This window comes from Aptenodytes patagonicus, chromosome 1, assembly GCF_965638725.1.
Source record: "Aptenodytes patagonicus chromosome 1, bAptPat1.pri.cur, whole genome shotgun sequence".
Classification (NCBI taxonomy): Eukaryota; Metazoa; Chordata; class Aves; order Sphenisciformes; family Spheniscidae; genus Aptenodytes; species Aptenodytes patagonicus.
The window spans coordinates 225,413,430-225,426,248 of NC_134949.1; positions in this window are offsets into that span (position 1 = coordinate 225,413,430).

The window sequence follows — 12,819 nt, forward strand, 5'->3', positions numbered from 1 at the left end:
GGGTGGGGGTAAATCCCCCCAAGGCCCCCGCTAGTGATGGGCATTTCAAGACACGGTGGTCCCCTTCTTGCTCAGATGCTCTCCCAGCCCACTCTTGGCTGATTTTAGCTTCCCCAGCGGGATTTGGGAGATCCGGGTTCCTAAAAGCATCACGAAATTAAGACAAAAGGTAGAAAAGAGAAAATTTTAGAAATTTCATTAACAGAAGCTTTAATGGTTTCATTAAGTTTCGTTAAGGCAGCCTGCAGGTATGCCCAAACCACTGACCAAGCCTCATTTTCTTCTAACAAGATCTTTATGGACCTACTCGGGTGATCCATAAGAAACGAGGTGTCATTTAGGTTTGTATCAAGGTTTTAACGTAGCTGCACTTGCCAAGAGATTTCTATAAATTTTTACAGATGGGGACAGATGGGTCTGTCCCAGCCGCCGTGACATTAAACCAGATTCTTTAGAATGGGGTCATGTCTGGCCCTGTGGTTAAAGGGGGGATTTTGCTACATCCCTGGGCAAAGGATCAGGCCTCTACACCTTTCCTAATCTGTTTCGTCTTCTGTAATTTGGAGAAAATAAAAAGAATCTGCATCTGAGAAGCACTTCGAGATCCCTCAAGGAAAATCCCGTTGAAAGCAACAAGCATGCAGAGCTCCCCGTATGCAGGGGACAGGTAGCAATCACCACCGCAACACCCCCAAAAACTCTTCAACTTCTGCGTGGCTTTTAGGGAGGGAGCAGGATCGTGCCTTGCTGAGCCAGCAGTTTTTCCCTGTTGCTCCTGGGGATGCCGCCGCAACATCCACTTTTTGGCCCAGAGAGACGTGCCTACCAGCGGGTTTCACAAAAAAAGTCATATTTTCAGCTGTGGAGAGCTTACATCAGAGATTCAGAGGTGAAAGGGTGATTTAATTTTTTTCTCAGTCCCCTGAGGCATTCCCATACCCATCTTTCTGAGACAAACTGGCACCAGGACTTGTTCGCTCCCCGTTTGGCCAAATGGCCGTCTTCCAACAGTTGTAATGGCCTCTTGAAATACATATAAAAATGGAAAATTGCAAGAGTCTGCCTGAAGAAAGGGTCTTGCCTAACAGCTCGTGGATAAGACCTCCAAAAGGGAGCCCAGAACAGAAATAAATCACCACTAAAATACTGCTGAGTGAAAGGAGCACGGTCTCCTGCCTGTCTGTGGCCCCTGTTGACTTAAATAGTTACCTGCAAGCAAAGGAAGGACTGAGGTAGCTTTTCTTATCGTAACCAGAATAAAAACCTGCAAACAATTATACGGCCAGGTTGGGACAGCATGAGATAGGTAGATAGAAAATGTTAGTGTGCTGGGACCATTATTTGTCCAGATCCATCATCTTTCTATTGGCCTGTCGGAGAAGGACCTGGGGGTGCTGGTCGACAGCCGGCTGAACATGAGCCGGCAGTGTGCCCAGGCGGCCAAGAAGGCCAATGGCATCCTGGCCTGGATCAGAAATGGTGTGGCCAGCAGGAGTAGGGAAGTGATGGTGCCCCTGTACTCGGCCCTGGTGAGGCCGCACCTCGAATACTGTGTTCAGTTTTGGGCCCCTCACTCCAAGAAGGACGTCGAGGTGCTGGAGCGTGTCCAGAGAAGGGCAACGAGGCTGGTGAGGGGTCTGGAGAACAAGTCTGCTGAGGAGCGGCTGAGGGAACTGGGGTTGTTTAGCCTGGAGAAGAGGAGGCTGAGGGGAGACCTCATCGCTCTCTACAACCACCTGAAAGGAGGTTGTAGCGAGGTGGGGTCGGTCTCTTAGAATCATAGAATCATAGAATCATAGAATCATTGAGGTTGGAAAAGACCTCTAAGATCATCGAATCCAACCATCGACCCAACACCACCACCCACTAAACCATGTCCCTCAGCGCCTCATCTACTCGTCTTTTAAATACCTCCAGGGATGGGGACTCCACCACTTCCCTGGGCAGCCTGTTCCAATGTTTAACCACTCTTTCAGTACAGAAATTTTTCCTCACGTCCAACCTAAACCTCCCCTGGCACAACTTGAGGCCGTTTCCTCTCGTCCTATCGCTTGTTACTTGGGAGAAGAGACCGACCCCACCTCGCTACAACCTCCTTTCAGGTGGTTGTAGAGAGTGATGAGGTCTCCCCTCAGCCTCCTTTTCTCCAGGCTAAACAACCCCAGTTCCCTCAGCCGCTCCTCATCAGACTTGTTCTCCAGACCCCTCACCAGCCTCGTTGCCCTTCTCTGGACACGCTCCAGCACCTCGACGTCCTTCTTGTAGTGAGGGGCCCAAAACTGAACACAGTATTCGAGGTGCGGCCTCACCAGGGCCGAGTACAGGGGCACGATCACTGCCCTGCTCCTGCTGGCCACAAAGTGACAAAGTGACTCTTCTCCCAAGTGACAAACAACAGGACGAGAGGCAATGGCCTCAAGTTGTGCCAGGGGAGGTTTAGATTGGACGTGAGGAAAAATTTCTGTACTGAAAGAGTGGTGAAACATTGGACCAGGCTGCCCAGGGAAGTGGTGGAGTCCCCATCCCTGGAAGTATTTAAAAGACGAGTAGATGAGGCGCTGAGGGACATGGTTTAGTGGGCCTGGTGGTGTTGGGTCGACGGTTGGACTCGATGATCTTAGAGGTCTTTTCCAACCTCAATGATTCTGTGATTCTATGATTCTATTGACCTGCACCCACCTTTTCATACATTTTGGGTGCAAATTCTCTGAAACCTGATCATCTCCTTGCTCCGTATGCTGCAGTGGGGTTCCAGCCTGGAAGGACGCATTAATAGAATAAATTTTAAAAAATTAATTGTAAAAAAACCCCTCAGTGCTTAATGGAGTATTACAACACGCAGGAGTAAAACCACTGCCACTGTAGCCCAAGGGTGAGCAGCAGCTTGAACGCGCGACTTGCAGGTGCAAACTGTGACACCACGTTTCTTGGGAGGAAGGAAAATTTGAGCCCAGATCCGTGACGACACGGCTGAGCCCCGGGACAGCCTCTGCCTTCACGCGACCTGAGCAGCGGCAGGGAACTGGCTGCCGCCCAGCTCCCGTCCCACTTGTTTTACCGATACTTGCCCTGCAGCTTTTTTTTTTTTTTTCCCTCTCCCGTTCAGCTCACTGAAAATCAGAAAACAGTCCCGAATAATAGATTAGAAATATCTTGGCTCTGTTCCCCGCAAGGATATTTCTTCCCACCGAGAAGCCACGCACTGCGGTGCTAGTTCAATAGATGGTTTTGGAAATGCCTGTGGTTTGCTTTGCTCGGTGCTTACGTTGGCGCAGGAGATATATGACCCTGTCTATTATTAACCCGCGTGTCTGGCACGATTGTTCTTGAACAATAACATCCTTTCAAATACCCTACTATTACTTCACCTGAGCCTGAAAAACATGGGTTGTGGATGGAGTAACATGGGCAGGAGCCAGTCTTCCAGCTCTCCGCAGTCAAGAACAATTCACAATGGTTTTAGACTCCTTTATTTCTGTTTTTTTAGCAGCAGCTGAATCTCACAGCAAAGCAGCAACACACGCTTACGCAGTCACTTTTTTTTTTTTTAATGCACGTACTGAATTTTTAGGGCGATGCCTATCGAATGGAGCTTTTGAGGACACATTTATTTTTCTCTTCCCGCTTCTATTCAGGGACTTGAGAACAGTTTGTAAGGTGTGGGGCGGGTTTGCAGTAGTTTGAGCCAGCCGTTGGTGTACAGCTCTGTAGCTTTGCTTCTATACGGTTATTTAGCAGCAGAAAATGCCCTGTTGTCAAAGCATCAGTGTTCAGCGTCCTCACCCAGGGGCCAGATGTTTGGATGCGTGTATGAAACTGCCTGTGTTTGGCATGTCGGGACACATGCACTCAAGTTGAGCTTATCTGTCTTTGTAATTCTCCTTCTCTGACTTAAAAATGTAGAGTCATTTCCCTGCCTGTGGTTAACCCTCTGTTTATGGATTTTTAAGTTTTCTCTTTCCGGGCAGTATTATTTTTAGTAGATTTTTGTTTCCAGGGCTGATACAAGCCTTAAACACAGGGGGTTTACAGCTGCCAGGGTTGTCTATTAATCCAACCATCTCTGTCTGCACAGGCTGCAACGACAGCATTTGAAAAGGGCCTTTTCTCCCCAGTTTCTCCTCCTGAGCCCACTAAGAACATGGTGGAGCCATCTCTGTGGCAGAGACTATAGCTCGGGTACCGCGATCAGGTCGAGCTCACTGTGTATTTCTTCGGATGTCTGCAGCGCGATGAATTCAGGTTGCAAACAAGGTCTGCTCTCATTGCAGACCACTTGTGGTGCGTGAGGAGCATCCTCATGGAAAGGGAAAGCCTTCTGTTGAGCGGGAGGTCTTTGCAAGCACACAAAGTTCGTGCCGCCAAATTGTGCCCCACCGAAGACCTCTCACCAGACCACAGGGACCTCCAGATCGCTTCTGCTTTCATCCCCGCATCTTCCTCTGAGCCGTAATCACCCCCTCACCGGCAGCGATGGAAGTCTTATCATGAGATATGTAAACGACAAACCAGACGATAAGAGCTGGGATTTAACGAGGAGTTTGAACCCGAGTCAGCCAGCCAGCAAGATTTGCTTTGTCAAATTGCCAAGCAGGCAAAACAGCGACAAGACCCTTTCTCACTCCTGCAGCCGTTATTTTTCTACCTGCCGTAAATGCGACTTTGGCCCAGCTTACGTTGCATTGTGTATCGCCTACGGTGTTCACTTCTGGGCCTCTCCGCTCTCCCTCCAAGGCCTTGTGTCCTCTTCCTTTGCCAGTTCATTCAGCCCAGGGAGCCCAGGAACTCCTCACATGAGCCCAAAATGTAACCTGAGCCTCAAGGTGCCACGTAGGAGGCACTCAGACGCAGCGATGGTGGCGAAACATTGCCCGGTCATCTGTGCCCGCCTTGACGATGGTCCATCCATCACCTCCCCGAGGGTATTTTCAGCATTTTGTACAGACGTAGCAGAAAGTCACAGGGGGGGGTTCGTCTGTCCCTCCATCCTTTTTCCTGCCTCGATGGGAACAGTTTGCCGTCCAGGTAATATTTATGGAAGTGTGCTGTTGGCTCATGCATTGCCCGAGCGATGGACCTGAATTTTGAGCTAAGGGAGAAGAGGTGTGTTCCCACATCCCCACACATCACCTGCTTCTCTACAGAGCTTCAAATAGACCCAAAAGCTGTGTAAGCCCTGGGTATGGAGAGGGAAACTGAGGCACAAGCTTGCTGGGGAACTGAGCTGCCGTATCCTTCTGGAGAAGCATTGCAGATTTAGGTGGTTGTAAGAGTTTCACGTTTGGTGGTTCACCCCTTTCCTTAGTCTTGAATTCATCAGCTTCAAAGCTCCCCTTGGTCTCTCCTGCTTCCTGGCTATGGCTTCTGGTGGGATCCTGCAGGTCCTGTTCGTTAATGTGGGGGGGGGGGAATGTTTTTTCACCCCGGGTGCACAACAGTGCCTGGACTCTATTTTCTGTCCATGCCTTTGAGTTAGGTGTTACGATTTTAGGAGCCCAGACTGGTCTTTTCCAATGCTCCATCCCCAGACAAGTCTTTTCCGTATGGGCAGGTACCAGCCACATTTCAGACATGCAGAATGAGTGTGGACTGGGGTACCTCTGAACCCACCAACAAACTCTTCACGGCCCATCCTTCACTGCACAGACAACAACCACGGATCATAGGCCTCCTAACTGGAGCATAACAGTACAATGTGTTACAGAGGCATAAAGTCACTCTGGGCAAGGCCATCTGCACGGTCCAGTGACGCCGGCTCATATTTTGCCAGGGTGCAAAGACATCCACCACCACGTCCAGAGCCAGAAAGAGCTGAGTGAGCAGGGAGCAACGTCTCCCTCTCCTGGAGAGCTCAGCAGAGCCCATACTGAGATACCTGCAGACATCTGAGCGCCACCATGGTCATTGCACCGGTTGGCCCTTACACCTGGAGCTGGATCCACCTCATGTGGCCAAAGACTTGTCCAAGCCCCCACCCCACAGCTTCATTTTTCAGCCAAGTCGTGCTTTACAACCTCCCCTCCCCAGACCTCGGTGTCACACCGAGCTGTTATCTCGCAGGCATTTATCAGGTTTGTCCTTCAAAGAATTTGCTTAGGAAGGGGATGTTTGCAAGACAGAGCTTTGCAAAGCCTTTCCTCCAGAGGGATTTCTGCATGTACTATGGGCACCTCGGGCATGCATCAACATGTCCCCGGGAGTTTTTCATCTGGACATCCCCAGGAAAGAAGCAAAGAAAGAACAAGCATTCAGCCAGCGTGGCAAAGCGTGCATTCATCCAGACTGTGTTAAAAGCAAATTTGACTGAAGAGCAGCCCACGGGTGCAGGGAAGGGAAGAGCAGAGGGTCAAACCCCAGTGTGCATCCCACAGTTTTTCTGTCCACCTGTAGGACGCTGGCCCTGTATCCTTTCTGATGGCTCACCGTATATTGGGTGCAGTCTGGGGCAGGAGCACCAATGCTGCAGACCCCCATCTCATGCTCGCTGTAGACACAGCCGCTAATTTTGGTAGCATTGAGGCAAAGAGCATGTCCTCCGCAGCTCACTGGTTAATTACACAACCACTTTGGAGCCCAAAGCTGGAATCAGCTATTTTCATAGCACTTGCTTTTTTGTTCACGGAGTTAAAAGTTATTTAACATTACAGAGGTTTTGAAATGTAGCCATTTCTTGTTCTTTTAAGCTGCACTTGCGCCTCTTTTTTCACAAGTGGAAGCAAAGTTCAGGCCAAAACTGCAAGAGAGACTTCACAGTGAGCTTTGTGCTGGAGGGCATTAAGATCAAAATAAAACGTATAAATAAATTTTTAAAAAGCCCCACCCTCACTTTTCCCCACCAGACTGATAGGAAGATTTATGCAAGTCACTGAGCAAAGCCAGATTTTGGCTGTTGGCAGAAAGTCAGGGTATAGCTGCTTAGCTACAGGCTAAAATTAGAGCACCTAAAAATTAACTGTATGGCTAAAGAACTTTGGTCCCTGTGCTGAACGAGCACTGGAGAATTAGTAATAGACAGTTAACCAGCTCCACTTTTTATCCAATTGGAAGGTTTCTGCAAAACAAGAATTGGCACACACAAAAAAAAAAGAAGGTGACTTCAGTGCTTTTCTCAATTATGTTTGCTTCCTTCGTTAAGAAGGGTGTGGGGGAATGAGGCATGGGAAACTGGTTAAATGTAACAGGGAAAAAATAGTTTCCCTTTGTTGAAAGGTGGGAGACTTCCATGTTCTTTTAGGAAGCATCACGTTCATCTTGTGTTATATTTCTCAAAACAATGACCATTTTCAGCTCTCCCCCGTGACGAAGACTGCCTTTTCCTAAAGGCTTCCCTGTGAACTCCTCAGACCTCTGTGTTTGCAACCAGACAGCCCTGGGACAGCACCCGCCTCCAAGCACAGGTGGGGAAACTGAGGCACAAAGCCTCGAGGGGTGACCATCCAAACCCAGACCATGCATTTCTGATGAAACCAAGGCAAGTGCTCCTCCTCGCCTCCCTGCCTCGATATCAGTTCTCACGCCAGGCGAATCCCCGTTGAAAGCCTCTTACACCCTCCATCCCCCGGGCTCGTACAGGGCCAGTGAGGAAGGCTGTAATGCTATTAGCTGAGGCCGTCTGTCCCCCCTGACTTTCCAGGCAGCCCGACCTCTGGAGGGCTCTCCACCACCCTGGGCAGGACAGCTCCGGCCCCAAATCCTGTGCAGGATCTATCAGTCCCAAAACGATAAGGAAAAATGGATGAAAACAGGAGAAATTGACCCTATGAACCACCTTCAGTTTGCATCGACGTAACCAAGAGTCGCCCCATGGGATTTGCCCATTTCTGGTTCTTTCAATCTTCAAAGGGCTTTACCAACCGTAGCAAACCTCCCCGAGCCCTTTGGGGACATTTGGGCAGCAGCACCCGTGTGCTTCACGCAGAGAAAAGCAGAGGCTGGGGAAATCCTCCCTTTGCCCCAGACTCCTGCAACCCTCCCTTAGGGTTTCAGCCCCACACAGAGCAAGGGATGACTTCTACTAGGGGAGCAGGGAAGAAGGAAAGATGCGCCCTGTCCTTGCGCAGTAGCCTGGTGAGAAGGGACCACCTTTCTACAGGGCAGAGAGGCGAGTTAACCACTGCTGCGTGGGTATTTGGTTTCTCAAGGCTTAGCCATAATATATCCTGGGTACCTCTGCTCTACGAGAAGAGGTTTTGGGTTGTTTCCTTGGAGATTGTCTTCCTCCAGCCGGTGGGTCTCTGCTCCGTGTTATCTGCTGCTTGTCTCTTCCCTTGGCTGGAGAAAAGCTGGTGCTTCTTAAAAATTGGGAGGATACTTGTGATCTTTCTAAGACATAAGAAAAGCTTCTTAGGATTGCAAGCTGGGAGATGTCAGTTTGGAGGCAACAAGCGTTGCCTTGATGTTAAGACTATGTACGTATACCCATCCAGGGATTTGTCTCAGCGGGAGGAGAGGAGATGAAGACTGCACGTGGATGACCCCAAGCATGTGGCTCTCAAAGGAAAAGAGCAAGGGGATGTGCCTGAGAGCGCAGGGATCCCAGCCCCGAAATGCTGCAGCTGGAATTTCTTCCAGCTTGAGCTGCCCCAGCCCATCCTTGGTCTGTGGAAGCAGAGCTGGTGTGAGCCGCTTTGCAACGGGGAAAGGTGCAAGAGGAGAAATACCTGGCATCTGCTGTACCATTTTCCCCATTGCACAGGGTATGAGTCTGCCCACAGGATTAGGGACACACTGTCACCCACCTACCTGTGTTTTTTGTGTAGCTCAGAGGCCCAAGTTAGTCTGTCCAAGCTGCCCCTTGAGGTCTTGGACCAAATGGTTTCTGCAGATGAGGGGTTGGGAGCCAACCAAAGGGACTCAGGAAAAAAAGGAGGGTTTACCACTTGTGGAAGAAGGGGCAGGCGACTCAAGAAGAGTACAGGGATCTCGTTAGGTCGTGCAGAGAGGAAATGAGAAAGGCAAAAGCCCAGCTAGAACGCAATCTGGCCGCTGTCGTTAAAGACAACAAAAAATGTTTTTACAAATATATTAATGACAAGAAGAGAGCCAAGGAGAATCTCCATCCCTTATTGGATGTGGGGGGGAACATTGTCACCGAGGATGAGGAAAAGGCTGAGGTACTCAATGCCTTCTTTGCCTCAGTCTTTAACGGTCAGACCAGTTATCCTCAGGGTACTCGGCCCCCCGAGCTGGAAGACAGGGATGGCGAGCAGGATGAACCCCCCATAATCCAAGAGGAAGCAGTCAACGACCTGCTATGCCACCTGGACACTCACAGGTCTATGGGGCCAGATGGGATCCACCCGAGAGTGCTGAGGGAGCTGGCGGAGGAGATCGTCAAGCCGCTCTCCATCATTTATCAGCAGTCCTGGTTAACGGGGGAGGTCCCGGACGACTGGAGGCTTGCCAATGTGACGCCCATCTACAAGAAGGGCCGGAAGGAGGATCCGGGGAACTACAGGCCTGTCAGCCTGACCTCGGTGCCGGGGAAGATTATGGAGCGGTTCATCTTGAGGGCGCTCACAAGGCATGAGCGGGACAACCAGGGGATCAGGCCCAGCCAGCACGGGTTCATGAGAGGCAGGTCCTGCTTGACCAACCTGATCTCCTTCTATGACCAGGTGACCCGCCGAGTGGATGAGGGAAAGGCTGTGGATGTGGTCTACCTGGACTTCAGCAAGGCCTTTGACACCGTCTCCCACAGCATTCTCCTAGAGAAGCTGGCGGCTCACGGCTTAGACAGGTGGACTCTGCGCTGGGTCAAAAACTGGCTGGACGGCCGGGCCCAGAGAGTTGTGGTGAATGGAGTTACATCCAGTTGGCGGCCGGTCACGAGCGGTGTTCCCCAGGGCTCAGTACTGGGGCCAGTTCTGTTCAATATCTTTATCGATGATCTGGATGAGGGGATCGAGTGCACCCTCAGTCAGTTTGCAGGCGACACCAAGTTGGGCGGGAGTGTTGATCTGCTCGAGGGTAGGAAGGCTCTGCAGAGGGACCTGGACAGGCTGGATCGATGGGCTGAGGCCAACTGTATGAGGTTCAACAAGGCCAAGTGCCGGGTCCTGCACTTCGGCCACAACAACCCCGTGCAGCGCTACAGGCTTGGGGAAGAGGGGCTGGAAAGCTGCCTGGCGGAAAAGGACCCGGGGGTGCTGGTCGACAGCCGGCTGAACATGAGCCGGCAGTGTGCCCAGGCGGCCAAGAAGGCCAATGGCATCCTGGCCTGTATCAGAAATGGTGTGGCCAGCAGGAGTAGGGAAGTGATCGTGCCCCTGTACTCGGCACTGGTGAGGCCGCACCTCCAATACTGTGTTCAGTTTTGGGCCCCTCACTCCAAGAAGGACGTCGAGGTGCTGGAGCGTGTCCAGAGAAGGGCAACGAGGCTGGTGAGGGGTCTGGAGAACAAGTCTGATGAGGAGCGGCTGAGGGAACTGGGGTTGTTTAGCCTGGAGAAGAGGAGGCTGAGGGGAGACCTCATCGCTCTCTACAACTCCCTGAAAGGAGGTTGTAGCGAGGTGGGGTCGGTCTCTTCTCCCAAGTAACAAGCGATAGGACGAGAGGAAACAGCCTCAAGTTGCGCCAGGGGAGGTTTAGATTGGATGTGAGGAAAAATTTCTGTACTGAAAGAGTGGTGAAACATTGGAACAGGCTGCCCAGGGAAGTGGTGGAGTCCCCATCCCTGGAGGTATTTAAAAGACGAGTAGATGAGGCGCTTAGGGACATGGTTTAGTGGACATGGTGGTGTTGGGTTGACGGTTGGACTTGATGATCTTAGAGGTCTTTTCCAACCTCAATGATTCTATGATTCTATGATTCTACGCTACAGAAATAGCTGAAGGGAAGTTTAGGGGTTGTTACCAATGTCTCAGTTTGCTGTGTTAGAGCAGGTGTGCTCACCAGCCACCAGTTTTATGTGAATTAACAGTAAGCACCAATTAAAACTGAGGGTTATTTTAGCAAGGAAAAGAGTTTCTCGAGTACAAAATGCGAAATGCAGCTGCAAAGAGAAAAGCATAAAACCACTAGAGCAAAGACCTTGGACCTACCTGACATTTCTCCTCATGCTCGTCCTGCTACTGGGATTTCTGCTTAGGCACTTATTACTGAGACAGCAGAAGACCCTGCTCGGCAGGGCTCTGCTACTAAGATGCATTTGTCTCTGGGACTTTGACTCTCATGCATGCTTGGATATTTTATATTGGCTCTTGAATTTCAAAGCACGTCTCCAGAATCCATGCAGGGTTGAAAATGCCTCCCTCTGATGAATGAAGAGGGATCTTGGAATAGAAATTCATCTCCTTCCCTTGGGAAGCCAGCTGACAAACCGTCCCCACTGCCCTCTGCAAGTCGTACAGCAGAAAGGGTTTGTGGACATCCCGCAGGAGGTTGTCTTTCGATTGCTCCTGGCTCAGGCAATCTGAGCAATAACCTGAGCCTTCCCACGGTGTTAGAATAGCTTGCAGTTCATGTGCTATGAAAAGCACATCATTTCTGCAATATTTTTTACAGCCCTGCAATTGCAGGGCTCCATGTAGAGATCACGTGTGATGGATCAATGGACCAGAGGTTCCTCAGTCCCCCGTGGTATTAAATTTCGGGGGTTGCATCACAGCCAAATATAAAACGACTCGGAATTAACAAAGTCTGCAGGGAAAAGGTACCAGCCTTGTTTCACAACTCCTGCGGGTCCCAGCGGAGTCGTTCCACAGATGCATGTGGGCAGCAGGCACCCGACAGACCCAGTCCTGCAACCCTTTACTCACCCAGGGAGTCACGCTGACTGCAGCAAGACTGCTTCTGCAAATGCTCTCTGCGCACCCCGCAGCTGCAGGATCAGGCCAGGAAATGCAGTGTAAGGGTGGTACTCGTTGGTGGCATCTACAAGCTGAAGGACAAAACCTGACCTGGTCACCTTAAGGTTGTCTTTACGCTCTACAGAGCCTCTGAATGGCTCTTCGACTCACCCCGTGATGCTGGGGTGTCTAAGAAGGGTTTCTATGAATACGTATAGATATATAGAGAAAGGGAGAAGGAGGAATATCAACCTAGAAAGAAATAGGCCAAACAAGTTGCAATTACTGATTATTTTAAAGCAAGCAAGCAGAATTGCTAAATTCTTACTTAAAAATGAGAAGTAAAGAGGTGATAACCAGATTTGACAGATATTTCGTATAAAACTTGTTCCCTTCCTCAGAAAGTGTAAATAACAGAGATAAAGCAAGAGTCCTCTCCATGGTAGCCCCGTGGCTCAGCAGCCCCCGCAGCCTCGTCTCCTCTTTCGGTGGCCATCTCTGTTAGTCTCTGTTTCCCCTCTTGTTCCTCCTTAACCTGCCAGTCTAGTTGGCATCAGCAAGTGTAGAAACACTTGCAATCCTGTTGTATCAGACTTCCTTTTGTCCAGGATGTCCTTTTGTCCACACCCTTCGGCCGAGGACTGAGACGGGACGGATTTCACGTCTAGCTGAGAGCATGTGTGCAGCACAGAGGTCACTGCTGCCCTGGTACGCGACACTAACGATGCCAGGACGTGCTGCTGGTTCTCCCTCGCCAAACTCTAGGGCCGGGCATGGCTGGAGCAGCAGCGGGAGAGGTGGCACAGCAGTAAAACAAGGAAGAGTGTGGCCACCCGTATATCTCAGACCAGATCTAGTCCCTGCTGGGGTCAGTAGAAAGGACTTTTCTGCTGAAAACATTTCCTTCTCCAGCACCAGATCCTTCCCACTCTATCCTGGCCATGGCTTCCTTCTCCCTCCCAGTCAGAAAATGCTCTCCTTCATGGCAACCCCCAAAAGCCACGTTTTCCAGCCTGACCCAGGGCTTTCC